We start from the raw sequence: 12354 nt of genomic DNA, 5'->3' as shown, positions 1-12354 counted from the left end.
TCTGGTTAATAACAGTCAAATTTTTATTGCCAATATTCTTAATAACATAACTATGTATTAAAATCTTCATAAATTAAAATATACTCACAATACAAAAATCATGCCAGGCCCAATATTTACTAACTTCACTTTTCAAAATTCAAAGTTTTTAGCTTAAAATAAGTAGTCTTGAGTGAAGAATATAACCTCAGCATGAGCAGTTTAGGAAAAAGAAAAAGCCATTATGGAAAAAACAAAAACAAAACCTTCTGATGCTATCACAGACTGCTTAACAACACTTGCAATACTCTTAATTCTAACTTGAAATAACTTAAACAAGTATTACACATAACATATAGCTCCCTAATCTCTCAAATGTCCTGTTTCAATTATTTTTATTTATAATAATTTTCTACCAAATAATGTGATTGCAATTCATCATGTGCTTACTATTGGCTGTAGACAATATCTTATGAACTTGTTTACATGTTGTAAGATAAAACCATAGTACCACCTGCTACTCTGTCTCACATCAAATATATGTGCTAGAAGTGTGTTGGCATTTTCCATATAGGAATTCAAAAGACAACTGAGTAATAGATGAGGAAACAATATGTGAAATATAAGCATGATAATTAAAAAAGGAATATCACTTTACAGAGAGAACAGATGAATGTTAGATTATTGTTCTTATGTATATAATGTTTGTATGTATACATATACTGTTTTGTGTGTAATGACTCTTGCTCTATAGATACATAACCTAATTCATTCTCCATTAAAAGTGAGCAATAACACACTTTATATACTATACTTGGTTGAACCTGGTGATATTGCCTTAGTTTATTCTCTTTTTATATGGGCTTGGAAATGTGGTGGTGGAGTTATGTTATCACTAATTTGTGGTTTAGCTTTAGAATTCTTTATTTGGAAACCTTTCTTTTGGCAAAATTCTTGTTGGTTGTGGGTCTTTGTTACTCGGTTCTAAGAATCAATGCTTCAGGTAAGCCTATTCTGTATTTCTTTTCATAGCTGTGTATTCTTTTTTTTATTCTTTGGCTTATGCATGGGCTTTCCTTGAAAATACCTGAATGCCTGTATTTTCCTTCCTTTGTACTAACTTTAATTATATAATTAATTAAAATGAGAGTTCCCTGTACCATACAGCTGTGGCAGAGACATTTCCACAAGTTATCACAGGTTCACAATCAGCACCAAGTAGTAAGTATTTTTTTTTTTTACAGTCATGCTGTAATTTTTAAGAATATTGAATACAATTATTCATGTAATTCAACACACCTGTGTGATTTTTTTAAAACTTGTGTTAACAGAGAGAAACAAACTTGCACACTTTAACTTAGTATATCTGTTAAAGTAATAATCAAAAAATAAGTATTAACATCACAAGGTATGCAAATTAGGATAGTGAAATATAGGGGGGAAGTTGTATTGTTGGAATATAAGAGACTTGACTAAATATTTTGGTTAGTTCTTTATAGTGACTGTTATAATAGGCACAAACCTAAAATTATTGATTATGATACAGTATGGAATCCCACAGTTAAAGACTGGTTTAAAAGGAAGCCAGTAATATGAGGGTTAAAGTTCTTGGAATTTTAGAAGGTCAGAGTTTCATATGTGTTATCTTTTTAACAGTCAAATATAACTTCCTCCAAACAAGAAATAAATTGCAGCCCTTAGCATACTGGTACTTAAATAATACCTTTCAGTTTATCTTATTAAAAAATATTTTTGTAGATCAGGCTTGTATTAGGATTATTGTTTTCTAATTTGACAATTTAACTTCTTCTTAGTTAATGTAAACTGTAATTTTTATTCTTAGCTTATTTTCAAAACAGTGACAAAGTTTGGTAGGAATTGAATCTAATATCATTTTACTGTTTACCTGTTCCTCTTGTAATTCATTTGACCCTAAGAAGCTACCATGGTAAGCTTAAGTCCTGTGTGTTATCTCGCTATTCCTCCTACCCTTTCTTTAATGATGATAGTATTTTTCTCCTGCATGATGCAACTAACAAGCATGATTTTTTAAAGCACCATTTTCCGAGAAGGAAAAGAAAAAACGAAGATCTCTTCCTAGATCTCCTTTTAGTAGCTGGAGGAGGAAGAAAAATTCATCTCTGAATGAGACTGATGCTGGTTATCCCAAGAAAGGTATAGGTATCTTAAAAACCACAGATGGGTATAAACTCTCATGGTTATTCAGACTTCTTGAAGACCCAGAAGATTGTTAGTTGACTAAATTGTAAATCTAATTCTAGTACTCATTTCAACTTGGATGCAGGTATCTTGTAAATCTGATGGTGGTCCTAATCATTTCATCAGAGATGTAGGTGTCTTATAAACCAGGAGAAGGTTGTGTTGACTAAATGATATGCATTAGATATGTTGGCTATATATGACTGTCTACTAGGAATTAAAATAAAACTGATGTAATTAACTAGATATGACTTCAGTGTTGTCCATAGTTCAGATATATATACTTCCAAAATGGTCTTTCTTTTACTCACACAAAGATATCTTGATCCTGGACTGTTCTCTAAACATTGCTAAAATGTTTTGCTAACAGAGCACCTGTATTTCATGCCTTATCAATTTTAAGCACATTTCTGAATGTGCTAATCATGTGACTACTCTCAGCCAATCGTACTGTACCCTCTATACTAGTATAACCAGTTGCTTCTACTCTTGCAGAATAATGCTTATTCAGTTGGCAATATAGTGTGTAAATAATGTGTTAACTCACTTTCCAGCTTGATCACAAGTTGGTCACATTTTCAACTTCCTGTTTTGACTTCCTGTGTTTTATTTTCATTGTTTCTACTTGCTTGTTTTAGAAATATTTCTGTTTTTCGAATTCTGATTTGTTCATGTGCATTCAAGATTTAATTTGGCAGATGATGAAATTCTAGTGACAGTCAACAATTGTCTTCACAAGTCCATGGGTGTCAGAGTCGAAGATGTCTACTGAGGACGTACAGGCTTTATTTATTGGTTCATAGGAAGTTCCTATTTTATGTTCGATTAACAATCTTTTAATTTCAAATTACTCTTTGTGAAATGGTATTGCTACGGAGCAGAAGTTTCTTTTTACTCCACCTTCCAAATTACTGCACCTTCATGTAATCTCCTGGGTTAGGTATTGTTCTTTTTCCCAGGAGATCTATGGTAAGTTTTTTTCACTGTGTATTCCTCACACCTTGTAGGTATTTTCTATGAACTTGTGAGGCTTGACCTACATTCCTCACATAATAATTTAGATCTTTCATGTTGTGTGTGTGTGTGTTGGTTTATTATTTATTACTTTTACTATTTACATTAGTTAGTTTGTAATTTCCTTTGTATTTACTACTAGTCTCACCTAATTAGGAATCAGATTTGAGTCAACATTTTGTTATTGTTAAATGGATGGCTTTTCTTTCTATATATAGATTTTACTTTTCTGACTCTTGTTTTATCGGCTTTCTAAGTGGACTTAAGTTTGATATTTATTTCTTTTATTTTCTAAGTTCATTTAGTTTTGTGATTTAGGTGTTACTTATTGTTTCATGTTATAGGTTGAATTTCAGTTTTGCAAGTTTTTTTGTTCTTTTTAACTTTCTAGAAATTTGTGGAATCTACATACTTTCTTAGTTTGTTGGTAATTAATACTTTCTCTAAGTATCTTTAGTTTATTTGCCTTTTTGGCAACAGTTCACAACATTTCCATGGGTTTTGTCTTCATTTCTGCTCCCTCTTTTATCCACTTCCTAGATTTTCCTTTCTTCTCAGGATTATAAATTTTCCAGTTATCTTCTTAGTCTGTTCAAGACACTACTCAAAGGGATTGTTAAACCCACTGACCGAGGGTTTTTCTTGATTCCTAAGAGATTTCTAGTTTGTGGTCAGTCAAGGAGACTACTCTCCATACCAACATCTAAATGTATTTGGTAGTTTGTTGGGCTCTGTACCATTTCTTTCCACTTCTGCAGAGGCAGGTAGTTCTGGTTCATTCTGACATTTCCACTGTTGTCAGCTGTATCACCAAGAAAGGAGGTTTGTGTTTCCACACTTTGGATCTCCTGTATTAGGACATAGACCATGACATGATGACATGACAGTCTGAGTGTGTCAGTTTCCCAGAATTATGAATATTGTGATCAGTTACTTCAGTTTATTTCAGTGGGCATGTTCTCAGCTAGATACACTGCATATATATGCATTTATCACTCACTAGATTGCTAAAATTACTTTTTACTCTCCAGTTCTACACACCTCAGCTTATAGGATGGATGTGTTGAGTCCAAAGTGGATCACTATTCACCTGTATGCCTGCCCTCCAAACGGTCTTCTTCCTGTCCATACCACTCCTTGTTGTGTTCAGCTAGTTGCTCTATACTGGCTGGCTCAGACATGGTTCTCTCTGCTCTGGCCCTTATTGGAGCATCAGATCATGCCCTTCTCTCTGTTCCAATTACTCTTCTAACAGCCATGATCCAGTGTAATTCATTCCAACATCACCAAACACCATCTTCATGCATGACTTTTGTCTGGTACCTTGTCTCAGCTTAGAAAGTCATGCCTTGTATAGTGTCTTTCCTTGCCCACACCATTTGATCTTCTACGTTGTCTGTATGTGAGATGTGTTGGTCTTCCTTCAAACTTTGGTCCACCCACTATGGCTTCCTCCCATTCTGTCTTTTTTTTTTTCCTCATCTGTCCTACTTCTTCAGTGTCAGCCATTACTAGTTATAGGGTTACTCTGTAGAACGTCTTCTATTTATCCTGTTTTCAGAAAGCCTTCTTCTCCCCAGTTATTTTCCTCCATTTCTATTCTTTTCAATTGCCTGGTCCACCACATCCCTTTGTTCTGCCAGATTGAGATTTTAGTGCAGTCCTTCATACCCTGTCAGGTTCTCTTTTAGAACTCATTGTAATGCATTTTTTGTGCTATCTTTTCCTTCAGACCTATTTCCTCCTTCTCTTTACATGCAGTCATTATCATTCTGATATTTATGGTATTTCTCTTATGTTATCCTCTATCTAGATCAGATCTTCCCTGATTTGTCTTTCCTCCAGACTCCCTAACATGTATTGCCTCCTCTTTTCTTCTAGTAGAACACAGGATATCTTGTAGATTCCAGTCCCCAGTTGCTGGAGTTCCTCCCAAGTGGATTTTGTATAAATGTTTACCCACTTGGCAGAAAAAGGGCTGTTGTTGCATTTATTGCTGTACTGAATAAAGATTATACAGTAAGATAATATTCTAGATTCAGGGTGCTCCCCCTGGATGTTTTTGCCCATTCAAAGTACACTTGTTGACCAAAACTTTCTTATGCCAAGTACTTCCACTGGATGTTTTCTTTCCAAAAACATCCAGATATGGCATAATCAAAAATACCCCAAAGCACTTTCTCTGTGTGTTTTTTTCCTCAAATGGACTATACTTGGCTTAATCCTTTGTACCCAGAATGCTTCCCATGGGTGTTACCTGAGGCAGACTGTGCTTGTTGATCTCAGTACCTTATACAAGGTGTTTCCACTGGATGTCTTGCATAGTTTGACTGCACTTGACATACTCTGTTACCCAAGACACTACCCTTCAAAAATATCTACACAGGCCTGTTGTTGCTTCCATATTAGACTTTCCATATTTGTTAATACCATGCAGTTTCAAATCATGTTTATACAGCACTTTTCTGCTGATGCAATGCTGTACATCTCTTTCCTGAATGCATTGATGTTTGGCAGTTGAGTTCTTGTATTAAGTACTGGCAAAGTAATTGTTTCAGTAGTAGTGCTATACCACACAGGTGTGCTTTTTTTTTTTTTCATATTCTTTCACACCTGTTCCTTCAGTTCATTTGCTTTTCATTTGGTTGAATGTTGATGTGCCTTCATTGGCCCCTTCACATTTGCAATACAAGACTCTCAGAAGTGAATATTATTTTGTGACAGTAAAGGAAGTTAGCTCCAAAAAATTTTAGCAGTGCTTAGATGGCAGTTCAGGATCAATATAGCTTTGGGTGAGAGGATGCAAATACCTATTAGAAATACATTTTTGATGTAAGAAAATGTTAACATATAAGTAAGTGTTGGTACCAGGTAATGGCTGTGATAACTTAAGGATATTACTTTGGTTGACCTTTGTTTCATTTATTTGTTAAGACCTCAATATCAAGCAATTTTGTTCTTTTGTCATTTTTTTCTTGCCTGTGTATTCTTAGCTCATGATCTAAAGAAAGGTTATTCATTGATGCAAAAGTTCATTTTTCCTTTTGCAAATTGTTTCATCATCAGAAAATATTGGTATGCAGTGAAATGTGTGATAAAATTTAACTTCATTGAATACAACCTGATATAAGCTAATGATGTACCTAAATTAAATTTGTAGTAACATCTTTAGTTATTTGAAATTATGGTAACAGTAAACTTGATGCTAAAACCAGTTAACATTTGTTATGGTTAAGTTTCATTAGTTCATCACCTGTGACTCTCATGTTTTATGTAATGGTGAATAAAAAAAATCTCAAGTCCATTTAATTTGAAGTGTTTGATAGTGTAACTTGTCCTTAACATTTTACAATTACCAGTTTATTTAATTTTATATCAATAGTCATATGAAATAATAAAGAATTATATAGTTAATTTAAAACATTTGAGTCTTGCATTGTAGGTGTTTTGTCGTTGACTTTTATATTCTGTCAGTGAAAACAATCCAAGTTTGATTATAAAACTGTGATAGTTTATACATATAAACTTAGAGAGTGTCAAAAATAGGTGTAGCTTTAAAAAAACCCGATAAATGTCAAACAAATTTGCATTTCAGAAACGAAGGCAGTATTGCAAAATCTTTTGGTAAGAATAGCAAAAAACATCAAATAATAAATATTTTAAGTTTAAAGGTTTAATATCCCATAAGTTTAGTTTGATGCAAACATAAAAAGTAATGCTGCATACCAGCACTTCTTTTTGGTATCCATTTTGAAAATGTTTATTTTGTATGTTATTAATGGTAAACTTTTTCCAGAATGTGAAGTTAATTAAGAAAAGGTTGCAAGTACTTAGTTATGTATCTAATGTTTTTCTGTTGACATCCAGTTAGGTCTAAATAACTAGTAATACCATGCATGGAAAGAGTGTATGGCTAAATACAAATCTCTAAATAAAGCCATTTGTTTCAGAACATATGGGTCCAGCTGAAGAGGGAATTCAGTTTGAAGGAATGCTTGCTAGAAAACATGAATGGGAATCTACCACAAAAAAGGCCTCGAACAGGTCAGTTTATGTGTATTTATACAAATGTTGTTAATACATAGATTGACTACTAACAGCTAAAGGATTTAATTTCTGTTTGTCTCTTAAAAACTACATTTATTTTAACAGATCATGGGAAAAAATTTACATGGTGCTCCGAGGAAGATCTTTGTTTGCATATAAAGACCAAAAACACTTTAAACAGGTTAGTGAACTAGATTAGGATATTTTCTTTGAGTGTTGAGTTCTTTCCAATTATTTATGTAATAAGTACACACACATTCGTGCATGTGTAAGTAGTGTATTATGGCATTCCAGAGACTCATTTATAATCTACAGAAAATCTAAGTCACATCTTTGTCTTAACTTTTGTAGAAATAAGCACAGTTACAAATTTCATTCACAAGAAGATACTCCTTAAGCCTTAAAAAATGGAATCTTGGTATCAATCAATTTGTGGATGATGCCGGTAGTTTGAAATCATTTTACTTTAAAGAAAGTTTCCTTGAAATTTCTGATCAAAATTTATGTATGAAATTAATCCTTATGCTTTAAAATAAATACACAAAATGAGAGCTACCTCTCATTTTCTTAAATATACAACATAAGAATATTTATTTGCTCTTTTATTTCTAATAGCTAATTTTAGTTGCAAAAAAATATGTAATATCAAAATTTTTTCTACAGTTAATATAGAAATACACAGGCATATTTGATAGTTATTGTTTTATTGATGTTTATATTTAATCAGGAACCAGAAAACTATTTTCATGGGGAACCTCCAATTGATCTCGAAGGGGGTGGAGCTGAAGTTGCCTCTGATTACACAAAGAAGAAGCATGTTTTTAGACTGAAGTAAGTATAAGTATTTTCTTCTACTGGTTTTATATACCTACACATCTTCCTTATATTTTAAATGTAATACTATTATTATCAACTATGTTTTTTTATCCTTCTATGAAAAAGTGTTATAGGATTATTTTAATATGTATCGAATTAAGTTAATGCCACCCATCATCTTACTATAGTTTGAGAGAAATCAGTTTGTTTGACCTCTGACTTGTTTTAGACTTTTTCATTGGGACCTATCAAATATGGTTCAATCAACTAGAAATGTGTCAAGTTATTTTTCTTTTAAGGTGCATAAATCTCATAACTCCAATCACTGCAAAATATGGGGATGGCCACTGGGGATAATGATGGGATTTCTTCAGTTTCCTGTTTTGTTTCATGGAGTATACTTGATGTATGTGCTTCTAATCATTACTGGCATAATTAGGACAAGAACAGAAACATGTTCATAACTGGTAAAACATTAATTCTACAGTTATGTTTTAATTTTTAAATCCCATCGGTCATTTGAGAAATCCCTAAGCAGGTTTCTGCATACATAGCTACAAATCCAATGAAGATTTAGGCATGGTGAAACAATGGTCATTCTCTATAAAAACAATAAATAGATCACATAAATGATTTGCTATCCTTCATAAACCTGTTTACAATTAGACCATCTGCTAGTAGGTCTAACAGCTTGAACAAACTACTACATACATTCTTGACTCTTGTTCTTTTCTAAACTACTAAAGTCAATAATCGTCTAGCAGTTCTTAATGTTTCCTTCCTACCAGACAACTTACTTAAAATTGCACAGTCTTAGATTATCTTTTCTTTCATTTCTTTTTTCATGGTATTGTTTCTTAGCCTTGAGATATCCTTTCAACATATGTTATCTGTGCAGATTAATCCATCAAACCCCCTTGATTTATTATCCAGATTTTTGTTGAAACTGTAATTGGTCATGTGATCATGTTTATCCTGTAGTATATATTTATTAATAGCTATTTGTATTTGAAATAAATAAATCCCATAAATTTCTTACTCTGTTGAATCATTTTGTATTTTATAACAGATCAATTATTGTGTACAAGGGTGGCTATGGGTTCCTAACTAGGGAATAATTAAGTAGTAACCCTATGGCAGTAACAAAATATGTATTTAGTTTGAAATGCTATGTGAAAACTACATATTAAAATTGTTATAGCAATGGAATAACATTAAATAAATGTTTGTTAGATCACAATGATATAAGAAAAGTAAAAGCAGAGTTGATTACTGAAATAGGTACTAGTTTGATGATGTTTTTCTAACAGGAGAATACTATAAACACCCACACGCATACATGCACGCACACCTAAAAGTAGGTAGAAATAAGCTCTGTATCTTATGGTCAGGATCATATCAAGGGCAGTGTGAATGTTGCATTTTTGGAGGCTAGGAAAAATTGGATTATTTTGTGGACAGGTGCTAAAGGTTTAAATCTTACACAGGATCATAGCAATGATCAGTATGGCCTTGATTATAGTATAATAAATAATGTTAATTAACAGGATATCTTTTCTCCAGGTTACCTGGTGGGGCAGAATACTTGTTCCAAGCAAAGGATGAGGTATGTATTTCAATTTTTTAACCTTAATATTTTATAATGCTATGAGTAATTCCTATATAATTTTTATTTGTATAATTTACAAAAATATTCTAAAAATTATATTAGTACAGTGATTTTATAACTGACAAATACAGTAATTAATAAAATAAAAAGCATTATATATATATTTGTAACATTACCTTCACAGTGCATAACTTAAAATACATGGTTAGTGAAATTATGATGGTTATAAACATAAATTTGTGAATTATGTTTATTCAGTTTCATTTTTAGCTTTTGTTTGTTTTACGTTCAGTTAAACATGCAGATTTTGTAATGATTCCCACATCTCGTAGTTTCTGTAATTCTTGGAGCTCACGCTAACACATTTTATCATATTGCTTTAAATTATTTATTATCTTGTTTAATACCATTTCTTAAGACTTGAGGAACACAAATTATTTTTTAATGTGTGTACAGTTGTTGTGGTATTGTGACTTATAAATGTCTAAATTTTTACATGTTTGTGTACTTAATATATTTCATTTTCCATTTCCTGTATGTAGTGGAACTCTGTGTTTGCCTTAGGATTTTGTTTTTTTAAAATAAGGATGAATAGTTTGGACTACTCTATTAACAAAGTTTTACTTTTGTACTAGTTTGACAGTATTGTACACTTGGAATTGTAACATTAAATTTGAGATGGTCTTTGTTTGTTTCTACCATAGGAGGAGATGAATGAATGGCTTCAAAAGCTCAGATTATAATTGGAGAGAGAGAAAGCTCTGCTGGTCCTTCCCGCTCCCAAACACTTCCTGCCAAATCTGAAGGAGAGAAAAAGGAAGAACACAAAAAACGAGGATTTTTCACGTTGAAGAAAAAGTAATAGGTTTTTTTTCCAGTTTTTGTTCATCTTTGTTCTCATTCTGGTAACTGCTTTGGATGCAGCCAGAAGAAACAATTTCTTTAAATAATGGTCTTGTGGCTTTGTTAAGAAATTGCTCGTGCTGGTTAAAAGACAGTTTGCTCAGAAAGCAGAATTGACATTTGGTTCTGTTGGGTTTGTAGTACCACTTAACACTTGTGGAATGTTAACACATTTTTTACTAACACTAAATATCAAGGTTTTGCTTGCTTGTTTATTGTATGCATGATATCACAATTTGGGAAGAAGCCTAATTGTATGGAAATTGAAGGACCACCTATTGACCCTTGGCTCTGGAGTAACAACTATCTATCCCATGTAGGTAGTATAAGAGAACCTATTCCCTCCCAGCCAGTTACTGTGGATGTAGGAGTTAGGTAGTTAGCTGTTGAGTGTGTAGGCAGTGTGCCATTAGCAGTTACCACATTCATTTCACAGCCCTCCTCTTCTCAAACGGATGCAAATTGAGAAGAACTGGTTTGTGGAAATCATTATCATTAATCAGAGCAACTTTATAAAATTTGAAGAATTATTATCAGAATTATTATGAAATTTATTGTATTGTCAGTGTTTTATTGTTTTTATATTGTTTTCAGAATTTAAATGGTTTAGAAATATATCTTTGTACTGGAGGATTTTACTTTTTTAGATTTATAAATGAGGTTTTTAGTGTATAACTTCTGATTTGTAATTGTTTCAATTGTTCTTTAGCTATTGAAGCATTGAGTCATCATAACTCTGTAGTGTTTCATGGATTGCCAGTAGTCAAGTCAGACAAGGAGCCCTTTTTTACCTAGTGATATATATAATGTATACCTGCCAAGGAAATTTGTTATTGGGTTGTCTACGTAACTGTTACTTGTTTTTTTTCTTCTAACTGTGACAATTTAGCAGTTGTAGGCTGTAGTTGTTTTGTTGTTGTGTTCTAACACAGCTTTTTGGTTCCATTAGAGACCTGCCATTTTTTTACTGTAAACTGGAACTTCCATGTTCTTCAACTAGCAGATGATATTGATAAAGAGAGCAGCTAATTATTCATTTATAGCATACTAAATCTTTAAGAATTTAAGTGAGGTGTTAAATACTAAATCCATCATGGAAATGGTAAAAAAATTAACATATTTTGATATTGTTAAAAGTCATGTTCATATATTATTATATCTATGAATGATCAATGAAAATAAAATATATTATTGACATTGTATAAAAGCTATAAATTTTAGGAAGTTATCAGTTTTATGTGAAATGATTTAAAACGTTATACATACTGTTATTTCACTTGAGAAAATTTATGTGGAATGGCTTAGAAGAAAGTCGTATCTGGTCAGCTCTGTTCTGTATGGTTGTCCAAACAAATGTGCTCAGAGCAGCTTGTGTGTAATAAAAATAATTTTTTCTTGTTGGTAACCTCTTGGTATTTTCAATGTTTTTAATGAACCCCACACAACAACACCTTAATTATGATTGCATCAGCTTGCTCTGAAAGACAGTGGAATGTACTTTTAAGTTCAACAAAGATGACAAACCATAACAATAGTTTTCTTATGCACTTAGTGACATTTATTGGTACGTTAACAGAACATTGAAGTAGTGTCAATAAACTGTGTATTTTACCATGGTGTTTGATGCCATAAACCAAAACCGTTGCTGTGGAGACAGTCCATTGGAAATTATAATAAATCTTTAATGTATATCAGTAAACATGCGTTTTTGAAACAAAGTATTTGATAACTGATTAAATTATAAATAAGTTATATACCGTATTACT

At 32.3% G+C, this 12354-nt stretch overlaps 1 pseudogene across 1 annotated transcript in view; it reads left to right on the top strand.

The window, feature by feature from the left end:
* Positions 1 to 11993, top strand: part of LOC143229803 (spectrin beta chain-like) — a 103197-nt pseudogene extending 91204 nt beyond the window's left edge. The window contains exons 43-49 of the transcript XR_013016078.1: positions 1147 to 1200; positions 2035 to 2154; positions 7164 to 7257; positions 7366 to 7441; positions 7988 to 8091; positions 9640 to 9682; positions 10390 to 11993. The product of XR_013016078.1 is annotated as a spectrin beta chain-like (transcript). The remainder of the gene's footprint in view (positions 1 to 1146; positions 1201 to 2034; positions 2155 to 7163; positions 7258 to 7365; positions 7442 to 7987; positions 8092 to 9639; positions 9683 to 10389) is intronic.
* The last annotated feature ends 361 nt before the right edge of the window (positions 11994 to 12354 follow it).

The sequence above is a fragment of the Tachypleus tridentatus genome, chromosome 10, assembly GCF_004210375.1.
Source record: "Tachypleus tridentatus isolate NWPU-2018 chromosome 10, ASM421037v1, whole genome shotgun sequence".
NCBI classification, from domain to species: domain Eukaryota; kingdom Metazoa; phylum Arthropoda; class Merostomata; order Xiphosura; family Limulidae; genus Tachypleus; species Tachypleus tridentatus.
The sequence above is the reverse complement of the archived record's forward strand: the minus strand, read 5'-3'. Positions and strand labels throughout refer to the sequence as shown.